The sequence below is a fragment of the Bicyclus anynana genome, chromosome 3 (assembly GCF_947172395.1).
Source record: "Bicyclus anynana chromosome 3, ilBicAnyn1.1, whole genome shotgun sequence".
NCBI classification, from domain to species: Eukaryota; Metazoa; Arthropoda; class Insecta; order Lepidoptera; family Nymphalidae; genus Bicyclus; species Bicyclus anynana.
This window is the reverse complement of record NC_069085.1, coordinates 5,502,735-5,507,731: the sequence shown is the minus strand read 5'-3', so window position 1 is coordinate 5,507,731 and position 4,997 is coordinate 5,502,735. Positions and strand designations below refer to the sequence as shown.

Below are 4,997 nucleotides of genomic sequence, written 5' to 3'. Positions count from 1 at the left end.
TAAAGAAGGAGCTACTTAAAGGAGATAGTCCAAATTGAATTAAACCTAGGCCTTGTATTTAGGTAATTAGATAGGCAAAAAAGCAACGTAAAATATTGAACATTTTTATTTAAATCTACTATGTCAGTAAATTAATATTTTATTTTCTACTAGCGGACTTAGACCTCTTCAATCCAGTCCATACAGTAGTATCGCTATAAAAATGGAGTAACTTCTCCCGTTTTCCCAACATTTCCCTTCATTGCTCTGCTCCTATTGATCGTAGCGTGATGAAAAGTATACTGCCCCAGGAGTATGAAGAATAATTGTACCAAGTTTCGTTAAAATCCGTCGAGTAATTTTTGTTTCTATAACGAACATATAGACAGACAGCCAAAAATTTTACTGATTGCCCTTTTGGCCTCAGTATCGGTCACTAATCACCCCCTGATAGTTTTTTTTGGAAATATATTTCATGTAAAGTACTGACCTCTCTACAGATTTATTATAAGTATAGAAAGATAAATAATAAATGCAATATTAATGTGTGTAATAATAGCAGACTGGTGTGATATGACAATGATCATAACTTTATGTTATTTAGATTTTAAACATCTACCAAAAAGGCTATATTTTAACGTAGGCTATATTTTATCCCGTATTCCCACGGGAACGGAAACTACGCGGGTAAAACCACAGAGCATCCGCTAGTCATAAATAAATGGGTGTCCATAATTCAGGGTTTTGTCGTAAGTCCTCTTCGGCTAATGGTCGGATGCTTGTACAATTTATTTTCGTTATCGTCTCTTTAATAATCTGTTTCTTTTACATTTGAATCAGTTGTTCCGTAACGAGCTTTTGTTTTAAAGATTGGCCGTTTTATCGGGTTTCATGTCTCTAAATTCTTCCTTCCAAGATTTTTATTTTTTAGTAAAAATTGTACCTACTTAAGTTTCTAAAGGTTATTTTTTATGATGCTCCATTGTCAGCTCTAGCCTACCTATCAGTCTAGATTTTATTATTATAGCGACAGACATAGAAAACTTTAAACTGACACATTATCTGTACTAATATTATATATTTTTTTTTTTTCTGTCTGAGTAGGTGCCGATAGCTCCCTGCGGAACCACTACGGCGTCACCGGGGGGCTAATATTATAAAGCTGAAGAGTTTGTTTGTTTGTTTGGTTGTACGAGCTAATCTCAATATCTACTGTGCTACTGGTCCGATTTGAAAAATTCTTTTAGTGTTAGATAGCCCATTTATCGAGGAAGGCTATAGGCGATAATATATATGTTTTATCTCCGTATTCCAACGGACACGGAAACCACGCTGGTAAAACCGCGCGGCGTCTGCTAGTTCTACATAAACAAACAAAAAGTGTTACATTTAGTAATAATTTGCATTTAGTGGATATTATGTAAACTGCCTTTACTTGATTGACTTCTCAGAATAGATCCTTTACATATTATGTAGGTTCAGAGATTTAATATAATATATTTAATAATAATAATAATTGAAGTAGTTATTTGGGCAAAAAAAAGCCCGGAGGCGAGGCGTAATATTGACTTTGACCTTTATTATTTGTCACCGCGCGATTATTTGTCGAAATTCGGTATTTTTGTTCATTTACCTACTCGTAAATGTGTGCATACTGGTGCGGCGTTATCACAATCCGTACCAAATTAATAATATGACGTCATATGTTAATCATTAGCGACCTGCGGGAACCATGAATTTCGCCTTTATAATATTAGTGTTTTGGATAAAAAGCAGCCTATGTGTTAATCCAGAGTAAAATCTATTTTTATTTCAAATTTCAGCCAAATCGCTTCAGTAGCCGCAGCGTAAAGGAGGAATAAACATACTTACACACACATAAACTTTCGCCTTTATAATATTAGTGTGTTGTGATATAAATAGAATTATGATCTTACCAATCACGTTGTCCGTTGGTTAAAACTTTATGAAAATCTGTTCAAAAGTTTGAGTTTATTGTATGCAGACAGAGAGATGTGGGACTTTGCGTATAGCCAGTAGGTATGTAAATTATATTTCGAGGTTAATAACCTCGTCTGTAAAAAAAGTGAATGTTCTTGGTATCTGAATATCAATTTAAGGTGATGAGTCAAGCGGCTCGTTGGTCTAGGGGTATGATTCTCGCTTTGGGTGCGAGAGGTCCCGGGTTCAAATCCCGGACGAGCCCACTTTTTGTTAAAATAATATAAAAATTATTATTAAAAGATTCATCAGTCTTCGATATCTCAGATTCGCTGGTGGTTCGATCTTCAACCTTTAAAATCGTAGGACGGATTTTTTTTTAATATTTCTATTAATGTTGGTTATGTAATTTATGAACATTGTTAAATAAAAACAATATATACCTAAATAAGTATATAAATAGTATAAAATAATAATAATGGAAGTGGAATAAGTGGAAGGTACCAAGTCATTATTTTAAATTAGATTTTATTGAGATTTTCTTTTTCTTCTTCTGTTTTTTTTTCTATCCTAGTCAAGCGCACTTCAATCTACAGGTACCTACGAGTATCTACGGTTTTCTAACAGGACACAGTTGGAGTCAAGAACAAGTAGAAGACGAAAAAAAAACTATGAAGTAATCCAAAAAATTGATTGACACTTAATCATTATATGTATAATAGATAAAAGTTAAAAAAAAAATCTGGACTCTTATAACTTTATCGACACCAAACTGCAAGCTTTTTCTTTATTGTATTGATTAGTCATTACTAATAATAATAGTATATTGGTAAAGTTACAAGAACGGGAACTACGCAGGTAAAACCGCGGGGCGTTGGCTAGTCTATTATATTTAGATTTCCTTAAATATTATATCTAAGTATATAGACAATGTAGCATAACCACAGAAAATAATTATGTACAAGGCATAACCTAAAAAAAATGAGTATAATTTTCGCCACTATCGTCAGCTGGCTCGTTGGTCTAGGGGTATGATTTTCGCTTAGGGTGCGAGAGGTCCCGGGTTCAAATCCCGGACGAGCCCATAAACTTTTTGTTTTTGGAACTAAAACTGAACGTGTGAAAATAAATTCCGCAATTCACAGTACGAAGATATCTCTAAATATATATTTTTTAAAAATATTTACAATATAAAGGTATAAAAAGCATATGCATAGAGAAAAGTTTGGCACTCCTCAATAAAAAATGTTAGCAATTAACCAATTATGCGTTGGCTCGATCAAATTATTTCTACGTACGACAAATACGATTTGAGATACGTGATGGCCCAGTGGATATGACCTCTGCCTCCGATTCCGGATGGTGGTGGGTTCGAATCCGATCCGAGCATGCACCTCCAACTGTTCAGTTGTGTGCATTTTAAGAAAATTAAATATCACGTGTCTCAAATGGCGAAGGAAAACATCGTGAGGAAACCTGTATTTTCTTAGTTCTCTGCCAATTTGCCAATTCGCATTGGGCCAGCGTGATGGACTATTGGCCTAACCCCTCTTATTATAAGAGGAGACTCGAGCTCAGCAGTGAGCCGAATATGGGTTGATAACGATGACAAATGAAACATTTTGGAGCAGATATTTTAAAGATAAAATGATTAGTTATATAAGATAGTTGGTTTTATCTTTCATGCGCTTATGTTGGATAGTAGGCAGTGATTACAATCGGTCAACAGTATCTTATTGTATAAATGCGAAAGGTCATTCATCACAAAACCTCGGAAACAGCTCGATGTACAAATATTAATTTTGGCAGGTGTATATTTAGTAGGTATTAAAGAACGTTATACTCTCTGAAGACCCAAATGAACTAGAAAGCATGCTACAGTCTCTCAATCAATAAAGTACGGCTAGGGGACTGGAAGTGAATGAAAACAAAACAAAGGTTGAAGTACCAATTTATATCACATCCTCTAGATTACAATATGTCAAACACTATGTAAACCTCGGTCAATTAATTTTCTTCAAGTCTGGCACAGTAAAAGAAATAGATAGGAGAATAAAAAACACATGGAATGAATACTGGGCCATAAAGGAAGTTTTCAAGGGTAACTTACACACAAAATTTAAAATAAAAGCTATGGACTTACACCTTGTTAGACATACGCAGTCCAAACCTGGCCAATAAATAAAAACACCCTGTACAAAGTGAACAAATGCCAAAGGAGCATGGAGGGTCGTTTTTTAAAACTGAAATGAAGGGACAGAGTCAAAAACGATGTCATCAGGAAAAGAACCCAAGCTAAAGATGCTGCTCGTTTTTCGCCTTCGGAGAACATGTCGAGTTTTCTATGACAACGAATTTTCGACAGAGCCGCATTAAGGAGGTCTAAGGGCGGACGAAGTCGCGGGTAACCGCTAGTTAAACAATATTAGCTGACGCCCCGCGGTTTTTCCCCAGTAGTTCCCGTTCCCGTGCGAATATGGCGATAAAAGATAGCCTTTAATACTTACCAGTAATGTGGCTGTCTATTGGTAAAAGAATTTTCAAAATCGATTCAGTATCCTTATAGTATTTAGTATAGATCAACCTACACAAACAATTATTGAGAAAAAAAGAAGTACAAAACGAATGTGTGTGTGTGAGTTTAGACCACACGACATAAGTAAAACTTCTTCAGTTCTCCCTCTCAAAGTCCGTTCGCCTCGCTTGATTACACTTTTCGTAACGTTTTCCCCAAGTCAAGCGTGAGTAAAAACAGCCTTACTTCCAAAAATCATTCATTAATGTTTCACCCCAGAAATTTGCCATTCGGTATTAAACATTATAGAGTCAACTTCTCCTCAACTCCTATTCAAAAGAAGGTAGGTACCAGTGGCGTAGCGTGCCTTGGTGCCCTCCCTGTATCAAAATTAGTTAGGAGGCCCAAAAAAAGCGGCAAATCCGAAAAAAATCCCAAACAGCTCCTTATTTCCTTACTCAAACAAAAAAAAATTACATCTTGTATAGTATGTTATAACATACATTTTGGTACACATTTTACAGTAAGGTAACAGGGAGCTAAGTGGGATTATGGATTACAT

At 35.3% G+C, this 4,997-nt stretch overlaps 2 non-coding genes across 2 annotated transcripts; both read left to right on the top strand.

The window, feature by feature from the left end:
• Window positions 1-2,113: 2,113 nt before the first annotated feature.
• On the top strand, window positions 2,114-2,185 carry Trnap-ugg (transfer RNA proline (anticodon UGG)). The gene has a single exon. It is a non-coding gene; the product is annotated as a tRNA-Pro (tRNA).
• Window positions 2,186-2,932: 747 nt separating this feature from the next.
• Window positions 2,933-3,004, top strand: Trnap-agg (transfer RNA proline (anticodon AGG)). Its single transcript has one exon. It is a non-coding gene; the product is annotated as a tRNA-Pro (tRNA).
• Window positions 3,005-4,997: the final 1,993 nt, after the last annotated feature.